Source organism: Miscanthus floridulus, chromosome 3 (assembly GCF_019320115.1).
Source record: "Miscanthus floridulus cultivar M001 chromosome 3, ASM1932011v1, whole genome shotgun sequence".
In the NCBI taxonomy this organism is placed as follows: domain Eukaryota; kingdom Viridiplantae; phylum Streptophyta; class Magnoliopsida; order Poales; family Poaceae; genus Miscanthus; species Miscanthus floridulus.
The window spans coordinates 8,025,541-8,043,102 of record NC_089582.1 but is presented as its reverse complement, the minus strand read 5'-3'; the positions used below and the strand labels follow the sequence as shown (position 1 = coordinate 8,043,102).

General features: G+C 42.5%; 1 pseudogene; it reads right to left on the bottom strand.

The window, feature by feature from the left end:
• Window positions 1-1,555: 1,555 nt before the first annotated feature.
• On the bottom strand, window positions 1,556-17,241 carry LOC136541322 (sister chromatid cohesion protein SCC2-like; annotated as a pseudogene).
• Window positions 17,242-17,562: the final 321 nt, after the last annotated feature.

Below are 17,562 nucleotides of genomic sequence, written 5' to 3'. Positions count from 1 at the left end.
AGTTCGTAGCTCGATCCATGCTGAGTTAAGGCGGCATGTTTGGTTCTCCTGATGATGTTTGTAATATGTATAATCCTCCTAGCTAGGTGGTGTTGCTAAAAAAACAGGAAACCATCACGCTTCTACTCAAAAAAAAGGGGAGACCATCACGCTGGAGAGTGGAGATCTACGGCAAGCACATATACATCGGGCTTTGCTAGCGTCCGGATGCCCGCGCCTGCAGTTTGTTTTCCACGTTGTTTCGCGCACCCACGTTGTGTCTGCGCCGCCCCGAACGTCACAAACATCGAGAAGAGGTAGAGGGAGCGGCGGATGCCCAGCCAGCGCCAGAAGAAGACATCGAGGCAAGGCAACAAAAAGCGAGGATGAAGATGCAATACCCGATCTACTTTTGAAACATCTAGATGCAACATTTGCAACATACGTCTGAAGACAAATGAAACACTTGGAAAAACACCTGAAAAACACTTGAAATTCATTGTAAAACATACGCAACATCGAGATAACACTCTTGCAACATACGTGTGAAATATATGCAACATCCAAATAAACACACTGCAACATACGTCTGGAAAAACAGATGAACATTGTGAATAGAAATTTGCAACATACGTGTAGCACATCACAACATCCGTGTAGCATATTGCAACATCCTGATCTACTATTGCAATATTCGCATGAAACACTTGCAAACATACCTCTGAACCATCTAAAACACTTGAAACATACGCTTGCAACATGCATTTTCTGCTTTCGGCCTGCCAGTGACCGAGGATGGTGGCACGGCCTGCGCCTGGCTTGGGCCCAGCCAGCAACGACCCCCTCTCCTGGCCGCCTGGCCACACACAGTGGCTGGAAGGAGTTGCTGATCTTCACAAGGTCGGAGAGGATGCCCGTGAGGAGGGACAAGGACGGCGGCGGCCCATCGAGGTGGGCGACGGGGAGTCGGTGTGGGTTGGGTTGAGAGCGGGTGTAGGAAGCAACACGTGTGCTCTCGTACAAACAGGCATCGACTACGTTTCCCGTCTAGAGGAAGGAGAAGAGGAGTTGACCTTCGGGTCCACGTGTAAGAGAAAGGGAGGAAATAAGTGGGGCGGCCGGTTGAGCTATTGGCAATTTGGCCCTAGGAAGAGGGAGCGAGCGTGGAACAGTCCGTCCGGACGGACAGACACCCGTTTTGTAGCATCACCTACCTACACAACAATTCAATAATTAATAATAAATCAACTAAAAAATATATCTCAGCTAGCTAGCAGCAACAGCAAACTACTGCATACTGCTTGTCTTTTGCAGCTTACTCTTTTACCGGAGGTAGCTAGCTCCTTTCTTCCCCGGAGAATTACACATGAACGGAATGAGGCTTAGTAGCTGTATATTATAAAGCACTATGAACCAAAAAAAAATTGCTTAGCACACGTACAGATACAACATCAGCGAGCGGGACAATTACAGGCAAAGGAATCATTTCACAGAAGGAATAATTTCATTCCCATTGAATCAGATCAGAAGCCGGAGCACAACCCGTTTGTCAGTTTTGCCAAAGCCCGACGGAATTACAAACAGGACAGGGGCAGAGCAAGAAAAGGAGTGCTCCAAATCAATGGCATCTAAGTAAAAAGCTATCTTCCTTTCCTTTCTGCTTCTATGTACCCTAAATGACTTTAAACCTAAAACTCAGCCCTAACTCTCCTTGTGTCAGCTGCTATAGGTTTCCCTAGAATGTACAAAAGCACCAAGACCAGTCATCATACTTGGACCCTCTGCCTTGTCACACGGCCGCCCCCACTGAAGTCGAGCATTCTTGGGCCCCCGGTCCAGTCGTCGTCGTCAGCATCATCAGAATCGTCTCCCCGTGCACCACCACGGGCTTTTGTGACACTGGGGGCAGCCGTTTCTCCTGACTCTCGTCGTACTTCTTGGGGTTGGGCGCTTCCCTAGTCTGGACTGAAGGGATGAACACAGCAAAGTCCATGGAATCTTCGCGGAGCGCTGTCTTGAAATCCTGAGCATCATGTCCACCAAACCACATCAGCGTCAACCGTGAACAGGGTAGGATATATCTTTCAAATAAAAAAGAGAGTAGCACATGCCAGATACCAAACCATAAACTAATACAGCTTTGTCTTGCCAAGGAATCTTAAGTTCACTATTTAGTACCTGGTAAACAGAAGCTACATCCTGCAGGCAGCTCGGCAGACTGATGTTAGTGTTGCCAATATTAAAAGGAACATTCTGCCTGGAGAATGCTTCTCCAGATTTCGGAGGCTCCTTTAGAGAAAATGCCTGTATTAAAACACAAACAGACCATGTCTCATGTAAATGCACCCATAATAGCAGTACCAATCTCCAAATAAAGAGCAAACCATACCTGACAGCGGGCATCATCTAAACTATAAACAACTTTCAAATGTCTCTTCAATTTCAGTAGTAGCTGGAGGGCTATTGCATCATGGCAATCTCCCTGGCAAAAAAAGAAAAAAAAGTTAGTGAAAATTATAAGATGAAAAAGGTTTCAGGGCAGCAGCCTCCCTGATGGGTCAATTGAAATAATGGACCCTACCACCCAGAACTTCTCTAACACACCTGAACTTTGGTCATGTCCACATCCACCTGCACTTTGGCCACGTCCACATCCACCTGCACTTTGGCCATGTCCACGTCTGAAGTACTGCAAGGATTGTTGTCATTCACCCTTTCAGGAACATATCCCACATTATCATAATATCCGCCAGGCTCTTGCATGACAACATGACTCTCTCTTGGCAATGTTGGCATACCCGCCGTATCCTGCGGTTGAGACATAGAAGTCCACCTTTTCAAATTGCCCTCGACTCCTCCAGCTCTAAGGTGAATAACTCGATTTATATCATAGATCAAGTAAAGTGGTTCATCGGAGCATGTGAAAGGCAGGGAGGCAAGAACTTCAGCACAGTATCTGCAATATGTAGACAAAATGACAGTCAATACCTCATCAAAGAATAGAGCGTCAACAAGTGTATTTTTATTTAAATTACTTACACAAGAAAGCTAACTGTGCTGCGACTCCGGCTATCAGACTCGAATTTCCGAACTATCGAGTGGACAAATTTGTTTCTGGAATTTCGATTTGAACGGATAAGACGGTATATTCTAGATATGCCAGGTTTGACAAATGCAATTGGATTTGATTTTATGTTTGCTGCCATCTTATGGTTGCCGACTATGATTTCAAAGAATTTAAATGACATTTGTAGTCCATCACCCAAGCGGCTTTCAAAAAATGAAGGGTACCTGCAAACAAATTTGAACTGATCAGATAGTGTTTTATTCCAAATATAATAAAACAAATAAGTATGGGAAGTTGGGCCAACTTACTTTTCATTCATATTCATAAGTAGATGATGAGCCAACTTCGAGTTCCCCTCCAGCGGGTCCATTTCAAGTACTATAAGGTGAGGAACGCAGGTAATAGGGTGAACTAAACCCTGGCGAAGTACAACTTCAACAATCTACAAGAACAAGAATAACTTATTTCTATTGTAAAATGATAAGATAAAGTGTGAAATGAAATATAATGCCTGCTTAATTCACCTTAAGTGCACTCTGGCGAACTTGATCATTTGTATCCAAGCACCTATCAAGAATAGAACTCCAATACAATTGGATAATACCACCACATATGTTGGTGTCTCCAGCACCAGCAGCAACAGGCACTTCACTTCTGCCATTTATTTCACATTGTACAGGAGGTTTCGCAGTACTCTCAGCAGTAAGTTGGCTTTCAGCATCTCTGAGATACTCATAGAGGTTTTGAAGTCCTTGAATCTGAGCAGGTGGATTAATTTACTCAATTTTTTCAAACAGAAAATAACTACCAAAAGAAGATGCAATTACAAAATGACATACCTTTAATCTATAATCAACCTCAGAAGATAGTGCTGTCTCTATGAGTTTCAACATATCCTTTTGTAGCATAAATTCAGGCTTCGCAATAAGTATGTATCCCAAAGTCTGAATGTACAAGGGGAAATTGGCATCTTATAGGGAACAGTTCATACAAAAATAAAATAAAATAAAATTTGCAACCTTGTAACAACCAAAGCAACAGTTATGTAGACAGGTGACTTCTGACTTGCTATGCATTGTCATCTATGCTAGTTCCAGTTGCTATGGGTCTCAAATAAATAATGTCAGAGTTCTAAACCCTAACTCGACTAATCACCATGTACAGATATCTGGAGATTGTAAACAAGATTCAAAAGTGAGCAGCCAGTCACATAGAATCACACCATAAACTACATTGAATACAGCTAGGCACGGATGATCACATCACCAAGCAGATATTTTATGTCTTAATGAATTACAAGTGGTCACACACACCTGCAAAGCTCGAACCTTCAAGCTGAAGTCATCCCTGAGAAGATATTTTCTCTGGAGCAAGTGGATAATCTTGGGAAAATCAAGCTGATTTTCAGATGTTAGCATCATTTGATAACCATACCGAAGGAGGAGTCCAAGACAAAACAGTGATCGACCCAACAGCTGAGTTCCAGAATGAATACAATCAGCTAAACATAGCAAAGCTGCTTGTTTGAAACAGAGAGAGAGATCGCAAGATACAGAACTTCGTAGAGAGAGAAACAGTGATTTTCATGCCCAATACATATACAAGATAAATAATAAATGTACTTCTACAGTTGTCCTCAATTGCACATAATAGATAAATGGAATAATTATAGGCCTCATAATACAAAAAAAAAACTACTATGTGAAAATAAGTTTCATTTTTACCATATATTTGCGTAAGATTGCAGCTCACTCAATGAATCAAAAAATGGAATACCTGACTATCTGAACTAGCTCCAGACAGATGCTTGTAGAAAATATTAACAAGGTTTTCCAGTAATCCTGGACCTCTACCTGCTGACTTGCTCAGAGCACAAAGGCACCTGTAAAAAGGCAAGAGAGAAATAAACAAGAATGTTTCAAGGCAAGTCTGGCAAGAATGCAAGATGACCAGAGAAAAAAAAAACACATGAGCTCAATGATCAATGATAGAATAAACTGATGCTGCTAAAACTGCATCTAGAACTAAATATGGAAGTTGTTAAGACTTAAGAGAGAGTAGGGAGATGAAATAACAAGTTAAGTGATGCTGCAGAAGGGTACATAAAAAGTATACAAAGAATTTTTAAAAAAATCAGAACGACAAATACCATCTAAGTTACACCAATAGCATATGAACTCATGAAATGAATTCTCAACTCCAAATAGAACATAGGGAGAAACAATGCTTATCAAACAATAATTAGGGAGGGGGGGGGGGGGATGCATTTACTTGATACAAGCATGTACAACTGTCAAATACGAATGGCGAACTATCATATGTTTCAGATCCTTCTCAAGTTCTTCAACAACATTTTGTGGCGGCTTCCTTATGAGTGGAAGAACAGCATCAATCACAAAAATAATACTTTCAAGCAACTGGGCAGCTGATTTATTGTCAACCTGTAGATATAGATGATCAGGAGCAAATGAAATTGTATTGGTAGGGGAGAAACAAATGACAAACTATGATTGATAATCATAGACATTAATGAACTTGCATTCAGTTCCAAATAAGATAGCTCAGATATGTAATTGTGCACAGAACTAACTGAAATTATTAAATTTACTTTTGCTGTAATTTTGACTGTAGCAGCAAAGTACTATACAAACTCACACTGCACAAATGTTTTAGTTGATCACATCAACAAGAATATAGCTACTTCACAAAAATAATCAAAACTCTAGCTCTGCTGTTTACAGTATATGTGTAGTCAAAAACCAACAACAAAACAGCAGAATTTTCGAACATATAGGCATATAGGTTCATGTCTACAGCACAATTAGTAGAGGAGCGTGATAAACAGTATGATGTGGTACGAATGTGCAGCAATGAAGCCACAGCATCAATGAAACCCTAGGTTGTCATAAATAAAGCGACAATAGTGTCCTTGCCCCTGTTGTGAAGACCAATTGCAATTTTGTCCTTGTTTTTTTTAAGTTTGTGATTTTGCCACCTGCTTTGGGTGAGATTTAATTTTTTATTCATGCACTTTCAGACTTCTAAAATTATTTTTTTGTCAAAGTTTGCTCAAATTTGAAATGTATGCATATTTTGTCGAGATTTGTCATCAAAATTGTTTTGGTATCTGTCAAATGCTCTAAATGTCAAAATAGGGGCAAAATGACATAGTAATCAAAGTAGGGGCAATTCGTATGAGCCAACTAGTCTTTTAATAGCTGAGTTGACACCATTAAGTGGACTTAATGGAATAGGGGTAAACGCTGCCTTCAGTTCAAAAAAAAAAACAGGGCAAAATCGTAAAGTTAGCAAAATGAGGGTAACAATTGGGATTGGAAACAGGGGCAAGAACACAAGAACCTCTATTCTGATAGGAGATGACAAACCATGCTCACCTGAATATTAAGGTATGGTTGTAGTGTCACAACAAACTTAGAAGGATCAGTTACTGGAATGCAGAGTGTGGGATCAACAATACAAAATGCTTGCAAGGCAACAATATAAGGAAGCGCGTGGATTTCCATCTCATTAGCAGCTCCCTCCTCAACCTTCAAGAAAGAGATGTGCGAGAATTAATCTCAAATTATCAATTACACAAACTATTCACTATCAGATTGGGTCAGAAAGTACCTGCAGTATTCTTTCTAATAAGCGTTTGCATATGAATTCACAACGCTTCCGAATTGATGCCACCATGGATGAGTTAATCCCTGCAGCCTTGGTTGACTGAGGGAGGAAGTCAAGAGTCAAGTTACGTTTTATGATGGTAATCAGGGGTTGGTGATTGGGCATCTTCCTCAACATGTCAACAATTTGCTCAGTCTTTTTAGCTATCTCCATTGGAACTGAACTTCCATCAGCAACCAAGTGCTTATGACTCCCAGTTGGTTCTTCAAACCATAGTTCATAAAATGTTTTACATACAAGATCCTACAGAAGTAATGAATATAGTTTATGTTAACTCAATTGGTGATCGAAAGCAACATAAATATTGCAGGCCCAACAATGTTGCATGTTCTTCTGTAATCTGTAATATTATAAAGTATGTTCGGTGTTATCCATTATGGCATCAAGGAGAAACCACAAAAACGATTGACCAGACTAATAGTGTGTCTTCAAGATTGGTGTCACAAATTATTTCATGTGTAAGGAGATTATGTATGGCTAAATAGGCGAGGGGGGGGGGGAGCAGAAAGATGTGCATTAACAACTTCCTCTTTCCTTTTGTGTTATCTAAATTTTTCAGATGAGGATGTTTTGTTATTTGGAAAAGCAAAAGATGCAAGGAAGTTTCCCAATTAACATGTAAATATTTTAAGTAACTACACTATCTTCGCTAACACATGAGAGCAAATATTTAAGCATACACACACACCTAAGAATCAACCTATTTACAAAATAAAATTGAAACAATAGGCAATGAAAGAAAAGAAAACATTTGCAATCACATATGAATCTGCTAAGACAATATATTTTCATGACATCAGTCAATTGTTTTTCATATCAGGCTATCAGCTCACCTGTACACTGGACTCCTCATCATTAACACGAGAAATTATCTCCACAAAGGCATGAGTTGTGTCCGTGTTCGGATTTGAAGCACAAAGATCCCTTATAATTTTGATTGCACGCTTGCGAACGCTGACTCCAGTGTCCTTTATTCGCTCAGCAACTTTTTCTATATACTGTGATGGGAAGACGCATAGTAAACCATATCGATGCCCACAAATATGTCATAAGGTAACTTGATATGTCATATGTCTACTGACCTTCAGGCCCACATCAGGATGTGAAGCAATATGCCTCCCAACAAGTTCAAGGGCAGCTTCACGAACAGAAATAGCCGAATCACAAAACCTCCCTTCAACAGCAGATTGGACACGTTTGTCACCCAAGACCTCAGGGTCAGCTTCAACTATACTGCTGACCTACAGAGAAGTTAAGTCCTCGATACTGATGAATGATGTCTAAATGAGAAAGATGCAAAACATATAGTTTCATGGGTTACACAAATACTTTCATAGGTTACACATATACTCACCGCACGTAAGGCTTTTGCTCTTATTACAGGAGAATTTTCTCTCAAGCTAGCCTGAAAAGCATTGGGAATTAACTCTAGAACATATAGATTAAACTGAAGTATCTGGAAGCAACCACATACCAAAAGAAGGGCAAGAATTTTATCAAAACCCCTACAAAATGAGTTCTTCTGACCAAGTGCCAAGCAAATTTTCTTTGCTGAATCTCTGGAAATTGCCAGACCATTGCCAGAATCTCGCAGAATCTCCTTGGATTTTAACCTAGCGAGATAGTAGATGATCTCCTTAGAATGTTGGTCCTCTTTGTTCCAGATGCACAGATAGAACCTGCATACAAAATGGTTATAATTCTCCAAAGACACTTGCACAACGAAACATTCCATGCAACATACCATCGAGTAAACAGGTTCCCATCATCTTGTGGACCAGCTTCTTGGAGATAACTCAGTAGGATTTGTCGAACAATATCCACTGCTGGCACCTCAACTGGTTTAGCAGATTTCTTGCTAGCAGAGGCAGCAGTTTTTTTGCCATTTTCTTTAATTTGTGACTGGCAGTATGACTGTAGCACATTGAGCTGTTGTTTGCAAAAACACAAGGGACAGACACTATCACGCTGTAAGTTATCCTGACTACCAGCCCCCATACAATCTGAATGGAAACATCTTCCGCATTCATTACAGGCTATATTTATACCTCTTCCACCAAGACAAACACAGCACTTGTTTTTCAAGATTTTTGAGCCATCACTACCTGCATCAGTGAGATCTTGCAATATCCAAAGCTTCTCCTCACTACAGATGACAGAATCACGCTTCAATCTTGATGCAATACCACCAAGAAGATCAATAGCAAAGCACCGAGCATTAGTGTCCTTAGATTTCAATCCAGCATTCTGAAGCAGCAACACACAGAGAACCTGTACATATATAAAATGGTATTTGAGGGTCATGCAAAACACTTAACAAAGTAATTAAACCAGTAATATTAAGGGCGTGATTGCTTAGATGGCCCAGCGTGGCTTGAAGGTGGATCGTAACCATGCTGAGCATGACCAGCCTGTGGGCAGCATGCAAGCAGGCTTGTTTGGTTTGCTTGCTTCACTCGGGCCATGGTGGATTGGGTAGTTGATTGGTTGCTTGCATGTGGGCCAGGTTTAGCTACCAATTACCTACCTACACTTGCAGGCTGCACCGCGCCAACCAGGCCCACAGGAAACGGATTTCAATCTAGTTTCCGCGGAGCCAGGCCCATATACGCCTCGTGCACCCTCCCCCACCCACCCATCCACCATGGCCTCCCCCGGCCAACCAAACATCCCAATCCTGCATCACAGTAGCCAGGCTGGGCTGGATTCACCCAACCAATCATGCCCTAAGTTTCAAGAATCAGTAATACTAATGCCAGCTCATGCCTATATTTAAGGTCACAGATATAGCAACAGCACTGCTGAGCAAAATTACCTCAAGAATAGAAGCAGCAGCTGGATACTCCGGCAAGTTTAGTATCGTTAGGAAATCCTGAACAAGATTATCTATTATTCCTTTGGTTTCCGACATATCTTGAGATTTAGCAGCAGTAAAACGTTGAAGGACATCAGTCCAAAAACGGCAACAAGCCTCTGTTGCCACTTCATGGCATTTAATTGGATAATAATCACCATCACCAGAGGCATCAACGATAGTGGCCCAATCAACTGTTCCTTTTAAGCTATCGGGAACAATTGCACTAAACTGAACCAGGTGAACTAACAGTGCTGTTATCATCTGGATTTGCTTTTGGTCTTCATCTGCTAGATGGTAGGTTCTAACAGCATTTTTGGAAAACTGCAACTTGCGAAGAAGGTGAAGTGTTTCATCAACCAAGTAACTCCTGTGCTGTGTGTATGATGAAAACACCTGTGCAAAGATTTGAATGTGAGCAAATTCTTTGAAAACTGAATGTGCAGAAAAAAGATTGAGCAAATAGCCAGAAAATTACCGTACAAATCACCCCAATCGCTTTCAATTGTAATAGCTCCATATTATCCACCAAGAATGTAGTAAAGCATGTTTTCGCTAACTGCAGAATACAACTATCTGACAAGCGCACTGTTGTGAGCAGTTCCTTAAGAAAGCCCAATATCAAGCATAGTTTCTGCACAGCAGAATAGACAGAAGCAGAAACTCTGACACAGAAAAAGAAAATAGAATACTATTAGTGCCTGGTAGTGCCCCATTACAAACCAGAAACAACAAAATATTTTAAGTGCATTGATCATGTACCTGTTTGAAGATTTCCTGATGCTCAAATTAGTAGCAGTACGTCTCCTTTTGCTAACTTGTCCATTTTCCAAATCATCTTCATCATCATCTCCTAGTTCACCCAAAGAGAAAGATACATATATATATGAAAAATGTGTGATGTACAAGTTGATTCCAAAAGGCAAGTTTAGTCATCACTAGTGATCATCATAGCTACTCCCTCCGTCCTGAAATATAAGGGTAGGTTTGTCCTAAGTCAAACTATCCTGAGTTTGACCAAGTTTATAGAGAAGAGTTCTGGCATCTACATATCAAAGAGGTAAACTATGAAACTGCATTTAACAAGGTTACAAAAGGAACTTGGCGCTCTCTAGGTGGTGACCCTCTACCTAGAGCCTAGGCGCGCCTAGGTGAGCCTAGGCGTTTTCTAGGCGTTAGCATATACACACATATGTGTTTAAAAAAGAAAAGGAAATAAGAGATAAGTGGACTTTATTGAAGAGAAAGTCCCGTTTTGCACCGACAAAGCAGGCCAAAAGAAGCCCAACAGCAGTATTTTCAGCCCAAGTCCAACAAATTCATATATATAGTGTGTAACCCTAACAGCCAATGCTTCTCTCCCATCCCCAGCCGCCAGTCGCTGCTCATCCGCCTCTCTTCCTGACACTTCTCTCCTCTCGCCCGATGGTTCTCCTGCCTCTGACGGTGGCAGCTCTTCCCCTCACCCTTCCTTCTCCCCCATGGCGGCACTGACTTGCTCCTGTCCCACTGCTGCTGCCTGCTGCATCTTGTCTTCTTCCTCCTCCCCCACCGACGACCTCTGCCCGACGTCCCTTCCCCAACACCGCCCAACGTCTGCGTCGCTCGCACACGTCCCTGCCTTAGGTGGATCTGCGTGCATACTGCCGCCAACGGGCTGACGCCACCTAGGGTACCGCCTACCCCCGCCCCCCCATCCCCAGGCAAGGCAGTACCCCTCCGCCCAGCGCAGAGGCATGCCTAGCCGAGCGAGGAAGAGCGCCTTTTTGAACACTGGCATTTAATAATATTTCTAATGATGCTAATTTGATGTCGTAAATATTATTTTCCTTTTCGATAAACTTTTTCATACTTATAGGACAACTCGAAATCTCTTTTATCTCAGGACAGAGGGAGTAGCACTAAATTATTTGCAGAAAGGTTGGTTGGGCTCAAGCATAATAAAAGCTTGTCACCCATGAAATGCTACAGTACAAAAAGCATATAAAACATAGAAAACAGAGAATTGTGTGTAACCAACTTAGAAAGGAATGTGGCTCGACAATCATGAAAAGCCAAAGACAGAAATATCAGTTTAGCAATGCATGGCTGGCGTACAATTCACAAAGAGCCTGCAATGTGGTGCAAGGGTGGAAAGGCTTAACGGAGCTTAGGGGCTCTGATCCTAGTTTGTGATTCTTCTACCCGCTCTGCGGTGTCCATGTTTCAACTGTTTGTTTGTGTACAAGTGTACCCTGTCGAGTGGTTATGATCTACCCATGTACTTACGTTTTTTTTGTTACCCAAATAATGCAATGATACACAGCTGTCCTACATATTCAAGGGAAAAAAAGAAATATCAGCATGTACTTTGATATTACCATTGTTTGCAACATTTTCAGCTGGTTTGTAGAGAGCTCGGAAGGTTGGGTTACTTGCTGCCATACAATCTGTGATCTGATGCCTTGAGAAATCAATAATTCGCTCAATAAGCTGTTTTTCAGGGGGGCAAAGAAGGAAAGAGTCAGCAACCATAACAATACCATTTCACAACAAGCTGAGAAAGGAATTCAGTGTGAGCATACTTCTTCTCGATACAGTTGCTTTGGCATATCATGGTGGGTCATAATTGCCAACGCAGCATGACTGGACTCCAAAGCAGAGAAAACCAGAGGTTCAGCATCAACGGCATCAGACTGAAGGTATCCAAGCACTTGTTAGTTGCTAAGTTATAACATGCAAGAAATTTACTAAATCATATCTGAAACAGAATAAGATCAAATTAAATGCAAATTTGAAAAATGTAAACTGCTATAATATGGTAAGTAACTCACATTTTCCTTCACATCTATCGATAAACCTTGAGAACATCGAATCTGACGGTCAATCACATCTAATAACCTTGTAACTGTATCCATAGGAACCTCATGCAATATCCTTTTGGATCGAACAGATGTAATTTCATTCACAAGAACCTTAACATCATTAAGTGGGATTGACAACCAGTCACCGCCATCTCCATCGTCGGGAATTTCAGCTTTTCCACAGAAATCCTCCACCACCTCACAGAAGTTAGCAATAACTTCTAAAAAGCATAATTATAACCAGAGTCAGTAGAATTTGAAAAATAAATAAAGGGAAGCTACATGGGCAGGATATACAAATCAATAGAAACAAACCTTGACTATTAGGAATGCTGGGGGCAGAACTTGAAACAGAATTGTTAATTTCTTTCTTCCTTACTTTTGGCTTCTTTGAAGCAAGGGAATCCAGGGTCAGTTCATTCTACAACAGAAAGCCCCTTAGCACAAGGAAAGGAACTGACATCAATAAGAAACTGGTGGTATCTAACTTACATGAAAATGCTCTCTATGTGAGCCAATTTCATCCTGAGGAAATGCAGATTCATTTCGTGCTTTGCTTGTATTAGGTGTAAGATGCTCAAAGTGCTTCTCACGTTCTTGATTTTGATATCCTGGGCCTCCAAATGGACCTGAAAAACTTGACCAATGTAATAAATAAATTACATATGGCAAGATAAAAAAAAGTCTTACAAAATCAAAAGCATTTGCAGCTCCATAGAAATGCTTTGCTATCAGCAAACAGAAGCTGTTTTGACTCGTATTATTTAAACATGAAAAATTATTACCCCATGAATAATGTTACTAGACCATAGGACTAGCAGACAGATAGTCAGATACTCAACTAGCAAGCACACTAGCAAGCACACTGCCACAATGGTTTTGGGTTTGATAGCTTGGCATGATAACAAATAAGGATAGAGAGCAGCAACAAGAAGTCTGCACAATATTGCCAAGATACAAAATGCCAAATGAGCAAATTTCCATAACTTCTAGTCTGATAGAAGGAATTGAATTAAGTATTTAAGTTAGAAACATATTATACATCCTACAAAATTGAAAATCTGAATATTAAGAAGGTCATGAACTTGTTGTTTCCACACAAAAAAAAAATATAGGCCACAACATAAAGCAAGTAATGAGAACACCACACGCATTTAATATTGCATACACATAATGGTTGCACCCACAAACCACAAGGCTACAACAGAGCTGTTCCAAACTTCCTACTGTACCAATTAGAGCTTGATGTGTTCCTATAAACAGCACGCAAATGATGCAGTACAACCAAGGGGTTGTATATAAAGCAAATTAATAGTACCAGCTGATCGTTGGTACAGTGCAATTTGCATTGGTGGATGCAGTAATAGAAGAAACAACTCGTTTTAAAATAGGATGTATAGATTACGGGAAAGTAGCAATTTAGTCCTTCTAACTTCACTAGTGTTTAGATTGACATGTCCAACGGAGACCTCCAGAGGCACCGGTGCGTAGTGAAATTCTAAGCCAGGATAGTAACGTGAAGAGAGGCAGAGGAAGACCGAAGTTGACTTGGGCAGCGGCAATAAAAGGAGACTTGAAAGGATGGAATATACCCAAAGACTTAGCCTTAGATAGGAGTGCTTGGAAGACAGCTATCCACGTGCCTGAACCTTGATTGCTTCTGCTGGGTTTCAACTCTAGCCTACCCCAACTTGTTTGGGACTTAAAGGCTTGTTGTTGTTGTTGTTGTAACTTCACTAGTGGTTAGATTGGCCCCACTTGTCTATTGTAGCTTGGTCTCTTATGTGCAATTTGTTGCTTACTGATGATCCGGTAGATGATACATTAGCAAGGCATGCCAATTTTTGACAGCTGAACCAATGTTTCGGGAATCAGGACAGGGACTTGTGGGATAAAAAGGAAACTTTAGACAGTCCAGTCCCCATCAAATAGTCATACATAGCATGGAGCTCTTACAGAGAAAATCCGCATCCAATTAGGCAGCGAAAGGACTACAAACATTCAAGCATCCCATATTTGAGAAACAAGCATGCTGAGATAGATCAAAAGAACTGCTAAAGAAAGAGAAGCTCGGTAGTTGGATGACACGGCGTAAGGTTTGTTTAAAAAAATGAAGCAAAAAAATGAGCTTCGTTGTTGGAAAGCCATTGCGACATAATAATTAGGGCAAAATTTACTTCCCGCTTATTCTAACTTAGCCTTAATGACACTGCACACAAGCCATCGAGCCAGGTGCTGGCATCAACCACCATTCAAAGCTTTTAAATGCTTCAGAACAGTGAAACATAGTGAGACAAAAAAAGTAACGCAAGCATTGGGCTATGGCATGAGTCTAAACCCCCCCCCCCCCCCCCCCCCCCAATCACACACCCACACACAAAAAAAAACACTCAGGTAGTCCAGCACATCCAGCAGCCCATGTAACGTCTGAGTGGCACAGCCAACCCAGGTCCACCCCTGATTGTGAGTAAAGGGACCAGCTGACAAAAACAACAAAAAGCGTTTGATCAAAGTAGGGGGGGCAAATTTGTCAACACCATTAAATAAATATCCTTTAGTTCACCGGGGAAAAAAAATCCCGTGTTGTATAGCGCAGTAAGGAATAAATGATCATCCGGTGCATTTTTTTGCTGTGTGGTCTTCTAGTGGTACATCACTAATGCTATATATGGGGTACATGCAAATGGAATGGACAAAAATAAGTTTTAAGCACTAAAAGTTACCTATTGATGCACCTAATGACAGAAAATGAACTATTGGGCATCTGATTAGTACCGTTCAGTAAAATGTAAACGGCGACCTCATTCTGAACATGAACAATTCCAGGACATGAGAGTACATAGGTGGTTGAGTGCCATCTGCGGCTGTGAGTTGTGACTGTAGTACTGCACACTAAAACTAAGCTGGAATTTGCAACTTGATTTACAATATTAGAACCATCTATATTAGAATAATCCACTGAACCCTGTTTCTCTGAACCAACCAAGTAAGACACCAGAGTCCACGACAGTCCAAGTTGGAATCGATACGTGTCAAATCCAGGTAACCCAGGTCATTTCCTGAACTAATGATGGACACACATTTATGGCCTAGGAAACGCCCATGAGGTATGTTTTACCATGAACTACACAAGTGCTCACTGTTTTGCTGTACATCATATTTAACGATCGTCATGTCCTCCATCCCAGTCCGTGGAACTAGAAACGCCTCAGTGCTACTACACAAACACCGGCAACGCAAAAGGCACAGCAGCAGCGAGAAAATCCTGTGAGCACCACCTCACTCGACAATCATCATACAATAATTGCAGGGATTGGCACAAGTTCAAAAGACAACTACTTGGGGGCATTTAATCTGTGAGTTACATGGCGCACAGGTCATCTCCGTGCACTAGGACATCGAAAGCTGAGGAACATACGTAAAACTGCCTTCCCCGCCCCCGCCGTAAACACAATGATACACAGCGCAACGACATAGTTGGACAGGTGAGCATTGGAATGGCAAGAGAATGTGCTTGTCGAAACACCATAAGCAAATGAAACCATTCAAACAGCAGCAAGCCAGACACACACACATCAAACCATCAGGGAGGCAGTGCTAAGCAGCAGCAGGATAAGAAATGTTCAGTCCATGGCAGGCCATTGCAAAGTACCGTTAACAAGGCTAGTCATACATACAGCTGCAGAAGCTGGGAACTAGACAGACTACAATGTTGACTCCAATGAGCAAAAAGCAGCCAGGATTTTGAGATGCTAGCTACGTAGTACTACTACAGTACCTAGCTAGGCTGGTAGGGGCTGGGACCAAGGCCTTGTTTAGTTCCCGGGTGTAAAGTTTTGGGGTGTCACATGAGGGTGTCGCAGAGGATGTTCAGATACTAATAAAAAACAAATTACAGAATTCGTCAGTAAACCGCGAGACGAATTTACTAAGCCTAATTAATCTATCATTAACACATGTGTACTGTAGCACTTTGTTGTCAAATCATGGATTAATTAGGCTTAAAAGATTCGTCTCGCAAAGTAGTCTGCAATTAGTTATTTTTTAGTCTATATTTAATACTCCATGCATGTGTCCAAACATTCGATGGCATAGGGTGTAAACGTTTTTGCTGAGGAAAAAAACAAGGCCTAACCCAAGGGAGGCTCAATTTGCAGAGCGTTTACCTTGCGAAGACGGCCCGGGCGCCTTGACCTTGAAGGCGTCGGGGTTGTGCTTGAGCACCTCCCTCCAGAGCCAGGAGCACCGGCTGGGATCCACGTCGACGTTGTCCTCCGGGGTGAAGCCCCTGCGGAAGGAAGGAGGGTGGAGTTAGCAACGAGGGGAGTGAGGAGGCGAGGAAGGGAAGGGAAAGGCGCTCACAGGTGGGAGACGTCGGTGTCGGCGAGGATGCGGGCGATGTCGGCGGCCTGCATGATCATGTCGGGGCGGTCGGGCGCGGCGAGGGGCTCGTCGTCGCGGAGCGCGTCGAAGCCGAGCTCGCGCGGGAGGGTGGGGAGCGGCAGCGACGGCAGGACCTCGGAGTGGACGGTGTTGGGCAGCCGGCACGCCCGCTCGAAGCCCGCCCAGCGTCCGCCCCCGCCGGCGCTGGCGCCGGGGTCCATGGGCGAAACCCTAGATGCGGGGGGGAGGAGGAGGAGGGCTCCAATTCGCACCGGAATTCGCTCGTTGGGGTTGGGGAGGTGGAGGACGGCTTTGATTCGGCTCGATTTGGTTTGATTTGATTTGATTTGAGTTTCAGTTTCAAGCGGAGGTGGTGGGGATGAATGGGGACTGCAGACAAGTACAGTAGGATTTATGTACTGCTGCTACAGTAGTAAACGTTGGCCGGAGGGTGTGAAAGGAGAAAAGAAGAGGAGAGCGCCCCGACCCCTCCCTGCGAGCTGCGAGGGAAGGAGGAGCGCGCCGGCAACCGCTAGTGGACCGGAGTGTGGCTGGTTACCGAGCTGGATCGTCGACTCAACCAAATTTTAAAAAGGCTTTTCTGCGTGCTTCGAAATATTGGGTACGGTTGAGCTGGGCCTGGTCGGTTTGGGCTGGGACTGGGAATGGTGCGTCAGATCGTTTTTTCCCGAGGGACAACATGGGCGCGCACGGCAAATGCACACTCTCGTCTCGTAAAAACTCCACTA